Genomic DNA, 19,730 nt, shown 5'->3' with positions numbered 1-19,730 from the left:
ATGGCAACTGAGGCACGGAGAGAGAAGTGACTCTCCTAAGCCCAGGTTCCCAATGTTATGTTGGTGATGGATTTAGGAATACAGAGCAGGCTGCATGCACCTGCTGCATACACGTTGTAGCCTCATAAAGCCCATGCATTTTACGATGCCTTCACATACTACTAAAACCTTGTTCCAACTGTTTCCTTGAGAGCTTTGTGACACACTTTCATTTAGTGGCAACTGCAATGCTTCATTCATCAAATGTCTATAAAGCTTATACCTTATGGTCACCCATATGAGGACTGGAAGACTTTGTCTTTCCAGTACCCACATAACTTCTTGAATGTTAACTCCTGTATTGGTGTGTATAACAGTGGAATTACCTGAAATGGGCTGCAATTGCTCTTGCATAGCAATTTGTTGCACTGAGGCCACGGGGAGGAAAACTAGCACCCTGTGCATCCTCTGCAGCAGCACAAAGCTGAGAGAGAAAAAACGAGGTGTAGTGGAAACTAGTGAAGGGTCTTTTTTGCTGGACTTGTACCTAAAGAATTGTTCCAAGAAGCAGCATATACTGCTGGAAAAGAAAAAATAGTTTCTGGATGTTAGCTCTGGGAAGCCCTGGTAACTTAGACAGCAATGGGGTATCCTATGCATACACGTAGGAATTGTAGAGCAACAGCCTCCTAACAACTGGAAATTAATACACCAGTCTCTTAAAAGTCATTAATCATATGAAAGAGGAGGGGGAAAAAAAATTGTCAGGCAAAATCCTGTATCCTACCATGCATCTGGCTGTCACAAGTAAGGTTTAGGAATATGGTTTTACATTAACAGCTATTAAAATAATTACTGTGGCCATGCTTTCTCTTTCGCTGTAGTCTTAACTGAACACCCCTGTCCCAAGGGCTCAGAGCAGGGGCTGAGATGGCTGTTCAGGTTGCCTGCAAGCCTGACAAACATAGGGACCTAGCACGGGGATCACTGAAGTTCTCAGGATGGCTTCAGAAGGACTTGGATGGGGTGTTTGTGAGTTAGTGTCTCTACTTCTCAGCAGAAATCTAGTAGCAAAACATTATAGTGAGGTGTCCTAACTAGTAAAATTACTCTACTGCAATGAACGGTACCACAGTATCCAACAGCACAGTGAAGAAAATTGCCCTCAGTAAAATTACCTTGGTTGAAATAAGTGAATAGAGAAAATATTGACACAACTAGACTCTGGGTAGTGCATATGAAGAGTAGTATTAGTCAGCTAGGAAAATCTGGTTTGGTATAAGTCTCCCTGACGTTTCTTTTAATTCTCCTGTACCTAAAGTGAGAACTGGCTTCAGTGGAAGGGAACCTGAAGAATATGTCCAGCACTGATGTTTTGCATATGCCTTGCAGCATGCTGGCGGACGCAGGCACTAACGTACTCAACACCAGGCTGAAAATGTTCAGCCACTTCAGAGGCACGCTTAGCCATCTCACGGGAGCAGGCCGATGGGGATGCAGAGCTGTTCACAAGGAAGCAGTCTCCCGACGTTAGCTTCTCCGTGCCTTCCCCCGCAGCAGCCCGTTTGCGGGGTGCACGGGCTCAGCAGCCTGGCTTCTAAGCCCTGCCACACCTGGCTGGGCACCAGCTCCCTCCTGCCCTGCCTGCTGCTCCCTGTGCCAGGCGGCGATGCCAGGTGGCTGCGTCTGTCCTCTTTTCTTGTCTTTTTTCAGTCGGTGCTGCCATCTGACCAGAGGGGTAACTCGGGGAAGGCTGAACCCTTTCGTGACCTATTCGGGCCTATGATTGTCTAGCCCAAAATTGAAAAGACAGTGCTCTGCAGTGGGTCTCCTTGTTTTGGTGAAAATGGTTGAAACTCTGCCATCCAATTACAGAGCAGATTAAACAACTTGCACTACTTTGAAGCATCTTCTATTTTCCATTTCATTATCTACAAGTAGATATACACGCATTTGGGGACTATCCTTTATATTCCTTCTTGAATCTACTAAGGTGACAAAAACAAGACCAAAAATTATCCCTCCTTTACTAAACTTATTTAAAAAAACTCAAAACCAAACAAACCCCAACCCTATTACATGTTTTTATAGAGATTAATATCAATTGGTACATATTTCTTAGATATGACCAGATTTCTAAAGCTTTATAAACTTGATGTTTGTAAGCTATTAACAAACTGTGATTCCATAACGCAATGGAAATACTGTAGCTAAAAAGGAAATAAACAACTTGCCTCCTTGGCAGAATTATCATTACCCTGCATGTAGGAAAAGCTGGCTGCCTTTGCTGCAATTACTGCTGTACTTTCTTCTCAGGAAATCCCGTTGTTTGACACGCTCCCTGCACAATCTTTTTTGTAGGGTTTTTGGATGCAGGAACTTTATCTGATGCAATGTTTTGTACAGCACTTAACAAACTTACCATCTTACCCTGAACAATGCTACTATGCTATAAATACCTAAGGAGAACACATCTCTGGTAGCGTAAATCCAGAGCAGTTACCCTAATTTTTGTAGAAATTGCTCTGCATTGACACTGGGGCAGCTCGGTTGAGCCTGACAGCAGCAGGTCTCTTGCCCTGCCTTTTGTGGCACGAGACGAGGACCTGGGACTTATTTCTGCAAAAAGTTGAGCACATGTAATCCTGCTAACATCAGCTGGAGAGGAGAGCATGCAGCTCCTGGCAGCAGCAAGCCTCACTAACTTCTGCACTACCCAGAAATTAGTTTAAGAGTCTCAAAATTGTCATTAAAATTCCAATTGTTTCCCTTCGCATTCAGGCATCCACCCGTGGAAAAAACACCTATGGTGTAACTTCTCCCCCTCTCCCTGGGGGTGGCACGGGGAGATTGGCTCATGAGGAGGATGGGAAGGTTGCAGCCCTAATGGTGACTGAAAAGACAGAGGCAAGAAAATGAGCTTACCTTGCTGCCCCAAAGTTAAGCAGTAATCCACATGGCTCCAACGCTGACATATGTAATAACGTGGTTGTAGGATTTAATTGCTAAAGATTTTGCATTGGTACTGCTTCTGTCTTGGCTACATAAATATTTATAACTTTTTGTTTTATTGCTATTGCTATGTAATATGACCAAAATGTCACGGAAAAAATGCAGTTTCTCCATTTTTTTTGTTAGAAATTGAAGACCTGATCCCCGGCTAGCATAAATTGGTGTGACCCCGCAGATTTCACAAGAGCTGTCAGCTCTCACTGGCTGTGTATCTGGTTTCTGGTTTGTGGCTCTGACCAGCTAATTACTGAATAAGACTTCACCACACCATGACGTTCATATATAGTCATGGAATTCAGGGCTCTGACTGGGGTTAAGCAGTTAAACGTAAGTAAATGTATTGGTCTGTGGAATAAGATCTTTTCACTTTTTTTCTCGTTTTCCACCATGAACAACTGGATTGGAACTGGCCCCCTCTCCTTCCCATTGGCCTCTTGGCCACCTGCTATAGGTCTGCACGTATAAGAGGAAGGATGGGTTCAGTATCAGCACATTTCACTAAGGACTCTAGAAACTAGCACCTTTCACGCACACCAAATGAGCTAAATTACAAGGGAGTGTTTCCAGCAGGCATTCCAGGGCTGTGTACACAGCCTGGGAACCCGTGGTCCAACAGGCTTTGTCACCCTGACTGATGCTAAGACAGTCCTCCTTACGTGCTTCCGCGCGCCATTTTCTACCTATATCTATTACATCTTTGCAAGTACAGCTTTTTGTGTGTGCCTGGGGATGTACTTACGCATTTTGAAAAGTCAAAGACTCGCTGAACTTTTAAAGCTGGATAATGTCAATGTGCTTCAAGCAGGGTCTAGAAGGAGTTGAGGTAGTTGAGGTCCTTCAGTTCAAAATTGTTTAAGATCCGATATTGACCTATTCATCTTTTGACTTAACATGCCAGGTGAAGTTCTGCAACCTCAGGGAAGACTTAATTCATACAAGGAGTGTTGGGGTTCCCTAATGGAGTGTCACAGGTGCTTTCTTCTCAACTGCAATGGTATCAGTTCCTCTGTCTTTTTATAAAACATAGCAGTTAGAGAATTCAAGTTCAGGGATGAAGGGTTTCATGTTTCCTCTTCTTCTACTCTATAGACTATTCTATGCATAGGCTTCTTCCGCTCTTCCTTTTGAAGCTCTACCATCAGCTTTTAAGGTTATTCAGGCTAGAGAAAAGCAGCAGCAGGGAGCATGGCTGTAGCCTCCTGTGAGAACACTGAATTATGTGGGGTAATCCTGGATCTCTGGCTTCCAGGACTTCTTTAGCACTTATACATTAAAATACATTCATGCGCTTCTGAGAATTCCTGAGATATGACCTGAATCACAGATAGAGCCTATCTGCCATTAAACGCAACACCTTCTTGGCAGCCATTCCTCTCCTGAAACCTTTGGCTTTGAGATCTGTTTTGGAAAGGCATGAGGAATTTTGGAAATCTTGTAGTCAGTACCTGTATCCCCAAGAATCAGGCCCATCATGTACGGTTTTGTACCCATACTTCCCCAGGATGCTGTACGTACATCGCACGTACAGCATGGTTGCTTAAGTGTGGACTGTTAGCTGCTGGTTATTTTAATATTTGTGTAGCGTGCGAATGGGAAAAGGGTTTAGATTCTGTTTGTTTTTTAAATAACTGCATTGGCAGTCACACCATCCATAGTGTTTACAGAATGCCATGTGTGTGACTGATTTAAACGGAGAAGAGCAGGTATCAGGCATGGCTGAGCGTGTTCCAGAGTGGGTCCGGAGCAGGTCAGCCTTGCACCGCAGCTGGCTGCCAGGGCATGGGAAAAGGTGCTGCTTAGCACTCTCCACTTTGTCTGCTACATATGTGCAATGTTACTATTCGCTGCTGGCACTTCAGCAACTTTCGCCTGTATCGAGCAAGCCAAATTCTGATCCGTGACTTAAGAGTTGGTCCAAATCCCTCTGACACCAGGCCTGATTCCTGTCAGAAGCCAGCCTGCAGGAGCTAAAAGGTGAGCTTGCTCATTCTGAGCAGACCTGGATCTAGGTGAGGGCCCCACCCCGAATCCTGATCTCTGATAAATTAACTTTTTAACATTGCATTACCGCTAGCATTCAAGCCAAATGTCTATGCAGGTATTTATGTTCCAACAGCCAAATGCAAGCTTTTCTTTATTATTTTTTTTCCCCATTTTATAAGTATGTTATGTTTTACAGACGTGAGTAACTCATGTGGGATATCTTTCCCACAGAGTAAAACCAATGTAAATTCACATGACTCAGGGATTTGTTTCAGTGCTCATGTATAAACTCTCATTAGAAATGATTACGCTTGAAGATCAAAAGAAAAGTACACTCGCTTGTATTAATGTTTAATGCATAATTCACATTGTTAGAACAAAAAACAAAACAGTCGGTGGTTGTTACGACAAATATTAAACATTGGTGCTACTAACCAATTCCCATAGAGGATCCTTCATTTCATTGTATTGGCTGTGTGCTGAGATTTCCTCTTGCGCCTGTTGTGCTGTCGTCTCAGGGATTTAAAGACACCTTCCCCACTGGATGAGTAGCTCCCCTGTAATGACAGCAGCGGGGAAGAGCCAGGACACCCCACCACTGCAGGTAGCTTGAGCACTCAGGGACCTCTTAGCAGAAGCAGAGTGTAAGATGTTCTAATTAATTGTTTAAATAAGTGGGATTTCAGATCAGGCATGCTCCTATATGGTCCAAAACTCTCACTGCCTTCAATCTTCGTCTAGTTGGAGCCTTAATATCAAGACTAGACCCACAATCAAAGTCACCCAGCATAACAGAATTCAAGACCAACTTGGTTTCTTGTTTTACGTTTATTTGTGTTTTACCTTCTTTAGTCACTGCTTGCTTTCTTACCAGAAAGCTTCTGGCTTAAATAAGCAGGTTTGGTGTGAGGGAAGCGTATGTGAAATCCATTCCCTATCTCCCCAACCAAGACCAGCACAGGTTAGAAGCGCTATGCCTGTAATCACAAATTGAGCTTAGGGACACGAATCCTACGTGTGGCACCACTGCCTGTTACATGGAGTAGCAGGGCTGCTGCATCTGCGTAAAGGGAAGCCCCCTGGGTACCCTCTGCCTTCCCACATCACAGCCTTTCAAACAAAGTAGGAGCAGGGGGTTTTATCTTCATAACTTTTATTGGCTTTTCCCATGTCAATGTTTAAAGGGCCTGCAATTTGTACCATCTAGCTTTTGTATTTATTTTTTCTCCAAAAAAAATGGCTGTTTTACTACTTAGGCTTACATCATTTCTTTCTCATGTAGGTTTGTTTTGTTGTGGTTTTTTTTTTTCCTTCCTAATAAAAACTCCAACAATCAACCTTAAGTTTATTAAGTTTAGGACTCTTAATTCATGTCAGAGAGTCACCTCTCTTCCTAGGGAGGTCTGTGGCACAGAATGAGACCAAATGACACGTGACAAACTTTCTGCTTGGCACAAAGTTGCAAAAAAAAAAAAAGAAAAAAAATATTTGTACGTTCTCATTATAATTTTGGTAACCTTCCTGTACGCTAGTGGGGACACAATACACCTGACTCAGAGCAGAGCAGCTGCCAGAGTTTCAGGTAGGCTCCTCCCGATTCAGATCTCTGCAAGCAAACTAGTAAGTTTATTTTTATATAGAAATATATAGAAATCTGTTTTTCAGGTGCCTTCTGAAGGCCCTGCTGTCCTGCAAACCCTTCTGTGCAAGTCCAAGAGGTTCCTCATTTAGGAACTAATACAGCTGAATCAGAATGGGTGCTATTGCTTGGAATGGTATGCAGTGGAGGTACAAATGGGTCACAGGTGTTTTAAGAGGGCAGAGGACAGCTCTGGGGTTTGTTTTCATTGTTTGTAACAACCTGCACTAAATATTTACCTTTGAGAAGCTGGTAACTTTCTCCAGCAAAGAACCTACGGCCCACTTTAAGGCAGTTGAGAAGGGACTCATACATGCTGGTTACATTGTTTATTTTTAGTGGAGGGCACATGGCATCGCTATCCTGGAACTGATAATAAACATGTAGCTGTTGTGGGGTTTTTGTTGGGAAAGAAAAACCTGTAATGAATTAAATATGCTTCACCAGGAAAGAAGTAGGTCAAACGCTGGGCTAAATTAACCTCATGTTATACAGAAAGAGTAGATTCTGTCTGTTTCACATGCGGGACTTTGGACTTGTCTCCACACCAAATTATTCCAAAACTCTTATTAGGTACACTGCAGTAATTACTTTCGACTAAACCCGTGTGTAGACAAACCTTAGGCCAGCGTAAGAATTCATTTTCTTGAATTATCTTAATCCACTTTGAAAGTGGATTAAGCGAAACCAGGAAACAACTCCGTCTTCCAGAATGAATAAGCTATCTGAAGCAGTTCTGCTTTATATTCGCATTGAACCTTATTCCAGCATAATATTCCTGGGCTGAGAGGCTCTTAGGATATATCTACATAATAAATGAACGTGTGATTACAGACATACCAACCTCTCCTTTACTCTCACTGGCATGGGTAACCACAGTAATGAAAGATGGTAGCAGAGACTTCAGCACAGCCTGTTAAGTGGAGCATGCATGCAGTTGGTTGTGAACAGCCTCCGCTGAAATCAGCCTCATCACACCCTCGCTTCAGACACAACTCACGTCCCTTAGACTAATACTGGCGTTGGGAATGCCTCTCTGCATCTCTGGTGTGTATGCGCACCAAAAATTGCATATGCGATAGGACTGCGTAGCTGAGCTAAATGGAAAACAGCTGAATTTAACTTCAGAGGTTAATCACATTGGAGAAGAAGCATGGCTCACACATTTTTAATATACACACCTTTGACAACCAAATAAAGTGTCAGCTGTGTGACTGCGGAGGCCAAATTAAATATGCTTTAGACAAGCACAACTCAGTTGATTTCACTAGGGCTGAATTTAGCTCCACAGGTGAGGTCTTACTTATTTGACTAATACGTGTTTTGTTGCCTATCTGCTCATTTATTTTAATGAAATTAATGCATTTTAATGTTCCTTTAAGTGCATTCCAAAAATAGCAATTTGATTAACTAATTCACCTTTAAAAGTGTAACAATCACAACTAAAAATCTTCCTGTTAGCTGAGGTACGGAATAATTGCGAGTAGCATCTCAGGTAGCTATGGCGTACTCTTCATCCTTTCAAACAAGTTCCCCACATCAATCAAAAGAGCCTCACTTAAAAAGCCTCACTTAAAAATGAATGGTGAAATATAGACAATGATCAAGTTGTACGCAGTGCTTTTCCAGTCTACCAAAATAACGTATCAGTAACGTACTCTGCTGAGACAGTATAGTTAAGACAGATAAGAATTTAGCCTAAAAAACCAGTTCAAAACAATTCCGAAACAGAAACGAACTTGTCTTTCTAGCCAAGCCAGAAAGCATCTTGGGTAGCTTGGGTTTAAAAGAAAGAAAAAAAAAAAAGTGGTTTCAATTTTGGGTTCCTTAAAACGATGCTTAGACTGCACTATAGTCAAAGAAGGATTTATTTTTTCCCCCAAACTCTTTTTTTCCCATTGCAACAGACAATCTCACCATTCAAAATAAGGTGCTGTTGAGAGCACAGCGTCCAGAGCAACGGAAAAGGTGCACGCCAACTTCAACCCGCCATCACCTCCCTCTAAAAACTACAACAGCAAAACCTGATCTGTAAGGATACCAAGCCATTTTCCCTTTTATTGTATGTAGATGAGGAAAATGAAAGTGGTAATGCTAACGTTTGGGCTGGAGAGGCAGCGGCAGCAGATCGCTCCACGTGAGCCCTGCAAAACATGTCCCACGCCCTGCTGCACGCGCGGGTGGGCAACGCTGCCACTCGCTATGAAACCAGGCGGTGCGAAGCACGACGCACAAGGGGTAAACCTGGCTCTGGGCACTGCTGGGACGCCCCGTGGCCATGGTGTGGGCGTTGCGATGTCCCCACAGCTGGGGATGCTGCTGCGTCCCCGCAGTTCGGGGTGCTGCAGTGTCCCTGCAGCTGGGGATGCTGCGGTGTCCCCCGCAGTTCGGGGTGCTGCAGTGTCCCTGCAGCTAGGGATGCTGCGGTGTCCCCGCAGTTGGCCACCCAGCAGCCCACCTTCGGCCAGCGCACCCAGAGCTGCGGTGGGCGGCTGCTCGCCAGGCGAGGCCTAGCTCTGGGAACGCCTCAGCACGCCAGTCAAGCCCAGCCTGTGAAAGGTCCCCTGAGCTGAGCGGGGCCGTTCACGTGGACTTCACAGGATTTGCCTGTAAAAGCACAAGAACCAGGGGAAGGCCGGTGGCTGGCCCGCGCCCTGTGCCGCCCGCCGCAGGGTGCACGCTGGGCCCGGGCCCGGCGCTGCCTGCAGGCCCGAGCGCGCGCTTACCGTGAGGCGTCCGGCCCGCCGAGAGCGCCGCGGGCCCAGCGGCGGGGGGGAGCGGGGGGGATGGCCTCAGCACCCCGGCTGGATCCAGCCCGGCTCTGCGCCACTCCGTCGCTCTCCTTAGCAGCGACGCCATTGTGCCGCCTCCCCGTGCCGCGGCCCGGCCCGGGCCCCGGCCGCCGCCACCGCGCCCTGCGGGGGGCTGGCCCCGGCCCCCCGGCCCCGGGTCGGAGGAGGCCGGGGGGGCGCGGCGCCGGGCCTGCACGGCGGCAGCGCGCCTCCTGGCCTACCTCCCTCTTGCATTTCGGGTGCTTTTTATTATTCTAAAAAAAAAAAAAAACAACTTCCTTTTTTTTTTTTCTTTTTTTTTGGTGGTGGCGCCCCCCCCCCCCCCCCCCCGCCTCCCTCCCCCCCCCTCGCCGTGGCTCGGCAAATGGCCTGCTGGCGGCTGGCGGCGTGTGCGTGCCTGTGTGTGTCCCCGCGTCCCCTGGGCGAGGTGTCCCGTCCGCCGCCGGAGGACTCGGCCGCCCGCATCCAGGGGGTGGCACCCCCCTCCCGCCCCCCGTTTTTCGGTACTTGGGGTGGGGTGGCTTTTTCTTTTGAAGGGTGGGGGGGGGGTGTCTTTTTTTTTTTTTTTTTTTTTTTTGGTTTGGTGTTGGTTTTTTTTTCCAGGTGGGACTTGGCGGTGACCGGCGAGGCTCGCCCGGCACTGAATGTCACCCTGAAGGTAAAATGAAAGACACAAAGATGAACGCATGCCTGCGCCCCTCGGCCGCGCCGCGCCGCTCCCCCCGCGCCCGCCGGCGAGCGGCCGCCACCATCGCGGGCGGCAGCCCCCGCCGCGCCCCGGATTTCCTGTCCCGGCTTTTTATTATTTCGCTTTAAAAAAAAAAACCAAAAAAAAAAAAACCCTAAAAACCCGCATGCAAAAAGAAACGTGCACGTACCCGGTAACGAGCCCAGGAAAAACCCGGCCGCTTCCCCCTTCTCCTGCCAAGTTATCATTGAGAAAACAGACAGGCGGCGTGACGTCCCGGGTCAGGCCGAGTGCGGACCGGCGCTACCAAGGCGGCAGGGAGGCCCGGGAACGCCGCCGGGCCCGGGGCCGCGGGGCCCGGGGCCGCCGCCGCCCGCCCGCCGCCGCTCGCCGCCCGCCGGGCCGCTCCCGCCGCCGCCGCCGCCCCTCGCGCCCCCCGCCCCCGCCGCCGCGGCGCCGCGCGGCCTGCCGCCCGCCGGCGGCTCCCCCCTCGCCGGCGGAGGTCGCGGGAGCCCAGTTAAAGGAGGCGTGTGTAAAGATTTTGCAATGTCCCTGCATGGTGTTGTAGACTTTCCTAGCAAAGAAACCGGCTTCGGCTTCTTTAAAATCCCCGACGACTCACCTGATTAACCTGCCTGCGGTTCTGAGCTGACCAGGTAAAGCGGGCCCCCCCCCTCCCCACCCCGCACCGCTGCCGGCTGACATTGCAGCGGGGCATGTTTTTGCGTGGAGACGAGCCGCTGCCAGAAGCGCTCCCCCCCCCCCCCCCCCCCCCCCCCCCCCCCCTTTAGACCTTGCCAATTGCACTTGCTCAGAGTCATTACCCACCCCCCCCAAAAAAAAAAAAAAAAAAAAAAAAAAGAGCTTCGTAAAAAGCCGCACAACAGCACCGGCCACCCGGGGTCTAGTGGTTCTTGTCCCTTGGTTTCAATTATTTCAAATTACTGGCCGGGGTAGGAGGAGGGGGGAAGGGAGAATGATTTTATTTTTTTTTTTTCCTGCTGACAGATCCTGCCCCAGCAGGTTTTGCCCCCGTTTCCCCCCGTGCCGGGGCCGGGAGCGGCGGGGAAGTGAGGAGGCTTTAGCCAACAAGAGTTTGGGGCCGGGGTCCCGGGGTGGCTGCGAGCGGGGAAGGGGGACCGGACTCTGGAAGCCGGTGCCGGGCCGCGTGTGCCCGCCCGCGGCAGCTGCCCCGCCGCCCCCGGGGAGCCCCCCCCGGGGAGCCCCGAAGTGTCCCGGCTGCGGCGCGGCCCGGGCAGCGGCGGGGCCCGCCCGCCCCGGCGGCGAGGAGAGGCCGGGGGGGGTGCGGGGGCCGTCCCTCCCCCCGCCGCTCTCTCCTTCTTGAAACGCTCCTGCGAGCGGTGGGTGGGAGCCGAGCAGGCCCGGCGGGAGCCCTGCGCGCCGGGCGGGGGGCAGCGGGGCGCCGGGGCTGCCGTGCCGCTGTCCCCGGCCGGCGGGAGCGGCGGCGTGGCCGGGACGCGCCTCGCTCCGCCCGCGCCCGGGCCCGGGGCCCGCGGGGGACACGCACACGCAGTCGCACACACAAAGGGCGCGGGGCCGGTCGCCCCCCGGGTCAGGAGGGGCGAGGGGAAGTGTGGAAAGTCCACGCTGCTGCGGGTTCCCCCGGGTGCCTCTCCCGCCCGGCTCCGGCCGTGAGGGGCTTTGGCGAAGTGCTGGGGCGGGGGGGGGGGGGCGGTGGCTGCGTGGGACCCGGCCGCCGGGAGGTTGCTCTCCTTTTCATTTGGTATTTGTCCCCGCGCATTAATGCTGCGAGGGAGCGGGGGTCTGCAGGTAGGCTTTTGAAGTGCTGCAGGGGAAGCGCTCGGAGCGCTTGGTCTGGTTAATACGGTTCTCGTGATAGCGAAGGAGAAAGGGATGCATGTCGGAGATGACTAAATAATGGGGGAGGCATGTAAAAATGAGTAGAATAGGAAGGAGAGGAAAATGAAGGTGAATGGTAGTGTGGGAAGGCAGGCACTGAGCAGCCTGGGTTGCTCTCCTGTAATTCCCCCCCCCCCCACCCCCCGATCTTTTCATTACTATTAAGGAGACAAACAGCAAACATAACCCAACCAAAAAACAGATGACACCCCCACTCACCCCCCACACACTTCAGCCTATCATCATTTGTGGCCGGGAGGGAGACCTGAATGCCCTTTGTATAAAACCACCGAAGTTTTTAAGCATTTATTAGCCACCGTCTCTCAAACACCAAGTGTAAAACTTGCCTGATGTATTTTGGCGTTACACCCCTGGTTTATTTCAGAGAACCAAATGTCCCAGCAGAGCATACCTACCATCGCTCGCAGGACGGGAGTAGTTTACGATATAACCTACGTTCGACTATACATGGTGTGTATGTTGCATTTCCACTGAAAATAGCCAAAGACTTCGAATGACAAAGTGGCTTGCATGGTTATGGTTTTCCTTGCCTTGAGAGCATCAGGGTAGCCGTGGTTCTGCCTGCTGGGGAGGGGGGGTCTGTAGTGTGAGGGGTTCCATGTCTGTGCGGGAATGTGGCAGGTCTCTTTCTAGAGGACTTTACGGTTTAAAATGTGCTGGGGGCAGGAGAAGGTAAAGGCGACTTTCAGCGTGCTCATTATCAAAATAAGGAAAACAAATCGATTGCGTTAACTGCGTGTGCAGTATCACAGTTATTCCACAGTATTTTGTCAGAAATTAAAAGGTTGCCACTAGAGTACTATATCCCTATCTCGAGCCTGGCACCACTTATTACTGCAACGGTATTTCAATATTAAGTGATCTTAGAGATATTTCATCTTTCATTTTGAATCCTGAATTTGAATCAGCATTAGGATGTCAGGGCTGTGAGATAAGGTATAACAAACTAAGTAGACAGCTGAAGGGCTCCTGGTGAAGGTGTTGCTGAGGATATCTTGGGCCGTTCGCAGTAACCTTGTTTACAGGGACATTTCAATTGCAACCTGAATTTCAGTGAGAGGCTGCCTGGTCTAATGCCTGCGTGTCTGAAACCTGTCACGAGTGTCTTTTGCGCTCTAGACCTTCTCCCTGCTTTTCTTGCATACTCACAAAAACTTTTCTGGAAGGTTAGGGTGATTTTCTGATATGAAAATGAAGATGTTTTCCTAAGAGGAACGTTGCTCTTTGAACTCGTGTACATTAGCAACAAAGTATTCATGAGGTTTGATTTTTTTTTGGTTCTCTGATGTGTCAGGATCAGTAGTTACACCAGTCTTGTTAATTTCATGTGTATGGTTTGATTTATTATATTTAAGGCTTGGCTGTTTCGAGCGTATTTTGCAGCACATGAAGCCGGTTCAAATCAAAATGTGAAAAGATGCATATTGTAACAAGGAACAGTTTTGTAGTGATCTGCTAATTTTTTGTTTTCTTTTCCTAAAGCTGTTCCAGGAAAATCATGTGCATTTAGTGAGTGGGTGCTAAATGCCAGCAGCCACATTGATGAAGAAAAATGCTGTTGAAATACTTTGGAATAATAAATAGGATACGTAATGGTCAACCACAAGATAAAAATTTTACACAGTGTTTTTATGGCTCTAAATTGGCTGCATTGTAAACCAAGCTTACTACTCTATTAAGTCATCAGAGTTTTCAATTATTTAAGATTTCTAGTCAAGCTATCTAATATGGTCTTCATCGTCCATATCAGAAAATTATACCTGAGGTTGTAATTCCTTGTTGTTGGTATGTGAGAGAGGGCATTGTTGTGGGTGGGGGTTTAATTTTGACTTATCAGGACAAATATTACAAAGCATGGATACAGAAAAATTATATGGAAATAGCCCCAGTCCTACAAAACGGGGATAGTTCCAGCACTGAAATGTACCTAATACAATTTGAGATCCACTCACTGAGAAACCTTGACAGTATCTGCCTTGCAGGTACCGTGCATTTGGAAATACTATATCTCCATTTAAATGCAGATCTTCAGTTTTCTCCAGGGGGCAGTTGGCGAATCTTTCGATTGAACCACCGGTACTAGAAAAACTAACTGAAGATTTACCCATGAACAAGAGACCCTTTCAAGTCTGCCTTTTTGAAATAACGATTATAAAATTTCCTAATATTGCAATTTTATATTGATTTTGAATGCCTTGTCAAAAGTCACAGGAAAGGAGTAGTGTCTTTTGCTCAAGGTAGGCCAGTGTTTGCAGGTTTGTTTAGCAATCTTAAGATTGCTTTTTTTTATTTATTGTTTTTACGTGGGTATTGTGTTTGCATGTGTGTTTCGTGAAACGGACAGAGCAGTCTTGCTTTGATTTTGACCTAGATTCCTCCTGATTATTCCTACACAGCTAGTACCTGCTTATTTCCCACTGTGAAAATAGGAGAACAACTGTTGATGCTATCTTGCTGGGTCTGCGCGGGCAATAGGCACGCGCGTCCAGCAATCTCCCCTCCTCCTCCAAGGCTTCATTAGTAACAGATAAAATAGTGCTGGCATCCAAAGAGGGTGCAAGCCAGTAGTTCCTCTCCTGTGAATATTCGTTCTCTCAGGGTTTGATTCAGAGGAAGACGGGGAAAAAATGCAGGTGGAAGAAGTGAATTCATTTCTGGTTCCAGATTTGGCACCCAAATTTTGCATGCTTGCAGGGATGAACAGGGCTATGTTTTATCTGAAACTGCTCTCAGATCCAGCTTACTCCATATCTGCTTGAAACTCATTGCCGGTAGGTAAACCCCCTTCCTTAGAGGGGCTCGTCCCATCCAGTCCAGTTTTTTACACTGTTTGCCAGCTCTCTGGTTTGCAGTGTAACCCAAGGGAACAGGAGCCCCCTGCCTGGGGTGCAGGCAGCACAAATGACCTGGCTGCAGGGGAGGCAAAAGATCCCAACCTTTTCTGTGCCGGGCACTGCACGCGTTCCCAGCCACTCGGGTCTCCCCACTGTGGGCAGGGGTGCTGCCCAGGGATGCTGCCCTTGACCCTGTGCCAGAGCCTTGCGGTCCTGGAGCTATCACCCGTATTATGCTCACCTGTTAACGGCGTATAACCCGTCAGCCCCAGTACCTTGGAGAGAATGTGCACTTTGGCCTCTGTGCGGAGTTCAGGCAGTTCTGCAAAGTCCAATCTCGCGTGCGCCAGCGTTAATGGCAGAGCTCCCATTCAGCTTAATTGATATTCCTATAAACATCTGCAGGTTTCTGTTTCTAGTGGAAGCTACAGCTGGGTGGACTTCTTAAATGAATGTTTTGCATATTGAGGTTGAAAGGAGAGTCGAGCCTGATACATTAACTTATCATCTGTGTCGTTCTCTTGACATCAGTTGGATTACTACAAGCATATATGACAAGGAGATTAGGTGCAAGATCTTCACACACACTCGCTTTTGTTAGCATGTTGATCAGCGGAGATGTTACTTCTCTGAAAACCTTGTTCTAAGTCAAGTCTAGGCAAGCACAAACCTGCGCGTGCATATACAAGTTGAGCAGGGCCTATCCTTTATAATACAATTTTTTTCCTTTAATATCTGAGCAAGATCTCTTATTATAACTCAACCATTAGGGGAAAGAAAATGGAACTTTTCTCAAACAGCTTTTCTGTTGGGGAATCTAGTGGCAGTTGCTTTGAAGCATGTGTAATTGATTATCATACATTTATTTTAAAAAGGAGACATAACAAGGAATCTAACATGATGTTTTGGAATATATCTTCTCCCCACAATGTTCTTGAGGGAAATGTAAGGTTGCAGGCATCATTTCATGCCCTGTATGTTTTTGAACATAAATCAAAGAAATTGTTGGAGAGTTATAGATGTTCATAGCAACTGTAGCTATAATAAACACATGCAGTATATATTTTCCAAGCTATTTTGTATGGGTGAAAAGCTGAAGCTGGCGTTTTGTATGAACAATTCAACTTAATCACTGAAAATTTATTTCCTAGTTAGGGTGGATTACCAGTGTAGCATGAAGTCGTACACCTTCGTTTAAGTTCATCTGGTTATGAAGCCTTGGTTTAAAATTTGGAAGGAATTTAAATTGGATCTAGACACCTTGAATGAATTATTCCAAACGTCAAATTTATTGTGATGCCTCCATGGCGATATTTACATCTATATTATCACCTATATTGGTTTCAAAATATGCTGGATACTGTAGAGAGCAGATAAAAGACAACAGTATGAAAAAAACAAACAGTTTTGGTTGTACACATAGCACAAAGCGTGAGCATAGGAAATACAGGAAGGAGAGTCGTGAATGATCAGGTAGTGCAGAGCTGCTAATGGGAGCAACAACTAGCTTAGGCATATGAGTTTCTTGAGGATTGTGTTAGTTTTGGTTTAAAGTCTTAACAGATAAAAAGGGAGAAGTGACTTTTATGGAGGAATTTAAATGAGGAGAGCGTAGCCACCCAGTGTGTGAGGATGAGAAAGGTATTCCATATGTTGATGAGGATCCAAATGCATTAAAATGCTGCAAAGAAGATCCAGAAGTCACAGTTAATATGTACATGAATAGACAGGGGATAGGACATGTTCAGGATCTGTCCTGAGATCACACAGGTCTAGTGTTTCGGTCTTAGTATGTAAGCAAAACCCTCAGTGTCTGAATAAAACAGGTAGGATGTATTTCTTGGGGTCTGGCCTTCCAGGTGCTTTCAGGTGTAGCTCCTCATTACTCTGGGTACTCCTGTTGGCTTCAGAGACTGCTAATTAAAACCGATACTGCTTATTGAAAATGTTGAGACTAGCTAAAAGGTGCGACTTCTGGAAGTGTCACTGTGCTTCTGCTGGACTTTGGTTTTATTGCAGTTACCTTCAATCACTCCTTTATCACAAGAGCTAGAAATCTCTTTTTAAAAGAGAAAGCTGGTCTCTTATTACATGGCTTCTGGAAACAGGGTTTAAAAATATAAAACAAATATCCTGAGATTGATGCTAAAACTGAGAATTTGCTCTGTTCTACTTGTTTGTAGTATTAGCCTTAAATGACTGCCTCTTGGTGATGTCTTTGAATTGTAAGACCCACAAGAAGCTTTCTAAATTGTTACAACTGATGGATGTCAGGAAGGCAAGGCATGGCTGATCTTGGCACCAGTGCTAGTTTAGGCTTTGGAAGAGCAGGCAGTGAGGTTCGTTCCCAAGAGCCATCCTTTCCGCTGGGGATGGGGAGAGGTGGGATGGAGACATGCAGCTCTGATATCACGTAAGCTCAGGGTCGGCTTCCCCTTCTTCACTTCTCGCCTAGCTATTGCTCCCTTGTCCTCTCCAAACAGTTTTTGCGGTCTCTCCTGCGTAGCCAGGCTACTTCACCTTGTCCTCTGGAGGTTGGAAAATGGGCTTTGAATTGTCACTAATGCTCCCTGCTGGACACAGTGCTGTGAAAACAAAATGCGATGAGGAAATCTGAAGGGAGAGCCCAAGGCAGACAGAGTGTCGCAGGTTGAGGTATAGCTGGGAAGACTGTGAGGAGAAAGATTTGGCAATTCCTGCATGTCCCACAATTGGACCTGTGTATACTTTTAAAAAAGAGGGCAGCTGAAGGGGCTGTGTCCTTAGAGCTGTATTGACCCAGCTGTGACGGATGGGATGGGGTTATAGAGGAGAGGTAGGAGAAGTGGGGTCTAACTCAAGAGTGGATGTCCTCCAGCCTTGACATGTGCTGGCTGTGCTCCGTGGGGTAGGACCAGCACTGCTGAATGCGGTCAGATTGCTGCTCTCTTGCTGCCTTCGGAAGCCTCGGCCTTTCTGTGCAGGCTCTGGGGTGTTTAGAGGCTCCTGCGGAGCAAACTTTGTTCACTGAAATCCCTGTTTCCACAGGGATTTTTTTTTTTTTTTTACTTGTGTTGAATTAGCTCCTTGAGTTCCACCTGGCAAAAAGAGCTTGTTTTACTCTGTGCTGAATTTCTAACAGAAAAAAACCCACAACCTTTCCTGCCATATTATAGTCAAAAGAGTGGTCAAGGGGTGTGAGCAAGGTGTGTGGAGCCCGGGCAGCAGGCTGGGCACCGGGAGCAGGCGGGCCAAGGTCACGGCCCTTCTTATGGCACAGCTGGATGCACAGCCTCAGGTTTTAGTCCTTTACCTTTCCCTGACGCGCCATCCTGCCTTGCAGCTTGAGCAACGGAGGCACAGACGCTGTGCTGCGCTTTTGCAACATGCATGACATGGGATGGTGCCAGTTTAGGCATGGGAAGTTGAGGTGAGGTGTCAGAGGTGACGCAGCCAGGCAGTGAGCCCAACCCTTGTGCTGTCTCTCCAGGGAGAAGCCAGAGGAATCCTGCCGGTGCCACCACAGGCTCCCATTTCCCTGGTGTGACACAGCTCAGGGGTGGACAGGCACCTTCTGCCAAAGGAGGGAGGCAAATTTGGGTGGAAGTGCGTGTTGAGTCAGTGTGGTTACCCTGCTATAAATGGGGCTGACCTTTCATCAAAAATAATTTTCATGTTTTCCTAATCAGATTTTGCTTGTTTTTACTTTTTTTTTAGCTGGAAATTGGGCCACAAACCCTCATACTTGTCTGCGCTTGTGAGCGAGTGTGCATGCACGTGTGCAACGTGTATGCACACTTGGGTGTTGTGTATGCACAGGATCTCAATTATTTTGCTGTTTGAATCATAGAGCATGCTGTTGTGATGTACTGTCAGTTTTGGTTTCTGCCCTTCGGAATAAAGTTCAAAATATTAAAGAAATAACACTCAGTATACTAGTAGCTAGAATAGTCATAGCGCCTGAGGGGGAAACGAGGGTGGTGAATAATCAGTCTTACGATGGCCAGGAAAAAAACCCTCAACTCCTCCTAACCAAACTTTGCAATGGTGCACTTTTAAAAGGGACTCTTCTGAATTTTGTTTCTGAGGTTTGCTCAATATCCTGGAGAGAGAAGTAGGGCCTGTTTGGGAAGCAGTGTGCAAGCTCTACGGTCACGCTCTGATCGTGTGCCGAGGGAATGTACGGTCCCAGTTACTCTTTGGAGAATCACCCTGGGCTAAATCGTGAAACAACTAACTCCGAATTAATTATTGATAATCTTTTAACTTCAAATGTGAGGATGCGTTTGGAGTATTGCTTCCCAGTTTAAGAGCTGAAATAGAGCTAGCAGAGGCATTGTTTTTAAATGTTGCTTTTCTGGTCTTATTAGTTTACTTGGATGGTGGTAAGAACCGCAGAAGGTGGTGCAGGTTCTGCCCACCTCTGGCTGGTTGTGGAGGGCTGAGGCAGGAGCCAAGGGGGCACCAACAGATATTTGGAGTTACACTGGGACTTTGGTCAGAATACCAAACTTAACCAAAGCAGGGATGTTGTGCTCCACAGTTGTAGTCCATCAGGGACCATGCTAAAAGGCTCTACGTAAGATATGAAACAAAAGAACTGGCCCCCTTCCCATCCCAAAGTCTTTTGGCCTGTACTCTGTATCAGGGGGGAAAAAAAAACCCAACAAAAAAAAAGGTGCTGAGAAGTGTGTGACTGATGCAAGGCAGGCTCGGGATGAATTTAGGATAAACAGGATGCCTGTTGCACTTAATTTAACAATTCTAAGGCAGAAAACGCTTTTGAGCCTATCTAACAGCTTCTTATCTGCAAATGCCACAATCAAGACAAAGCAAAATACGTTGTGGTGAATTCTGCAGCTCACAGTCCTGACACAGTCAAACCCTCCCATTACAGCCAGGGAGACTTCTGCTTGTCTCAC

The 19,730-nt window shown here is 47.4% G+C and overlaps 1 protein-coding gene and 2 long non-coding RNA genes across 20 annotated transcripts in view; 1 reads left to right on the top strand and 2 right to left on the bottom strand.

The window, feature by feature from the left end:
• ESRRG (estrogen related receptor gamma) overlaps positions 1 to 19,730 on the top strand; it is a 408,187-nt gene that overhangs the window by 10,077 nt on the left and 378,380 nt on the right. For 6 of the 18 annotated variants that reach the window (XM_055725760.1, XM_055725761.1, XM_055725755.1 and 3 more), the window contains exon 1: positions 10,608 to 10,749. The exons of 10 other annotated variants lie outside the window; for them this stretch is intronic. The gene's annotated coding sequence lies outside the window, so the exon portion shown is untranslated. Of the gene's footprint in view, positions 1 to 9,760; positions 9,909 to 10,041; positions 10,064 to 10,607; positions 10,750 to 19,730 lie in introns of those variants that run through there. 2 more of the 18 variants (XM_055725776.1, XM_055725763.1) reach the window with 2 other exon arrangements.
• On the bottom strand, positions 5,300 to 9,659 carry LOC129737268 (uncharacterized). Its single transcript, XR_008734959.1, has 2 exons — positions 9,340 to 9,659; positions 5,300 to 9,220 (listed from the first exon to the last, which is right to left on the bottom strand). It is a non-coding gene; the product is annotated as an uncharacterized LOC129737268 (long non-coding RNA).
• On the bottom strand, positions 9,942 to 10,484 carry LOC129737267 (uncharacterized). Its single transcript, XR_008734958.1, has 2 exons — positions 10,284 to 10,484; positions 9,942 to 10,057 (listed from the first exon to the last, which is right to left on the bottom strand). It is a non-coding gene; the product is annotated as an uncharacterized LOC129737267 (long non-coding RNA).

This window comes from Falco cherrug, chromosome 13 (genome assembly GCF_023634085.1).
Source record: "Falco cherrug isolate bFalChe1 chromosome 13, bFalChe1.pri, whole genome shotgun sequence".
Taxonomy (NCBI): Eukaryota; Metazoa; Chordata; class Aves; order Falconiformes; family Falconidae; genus Falco; species Falco cherrug.
Note: the sequence above shows the minus strand (reverse complement) of the source record. Positions and strands in the feature narration are given on the sequence as shown.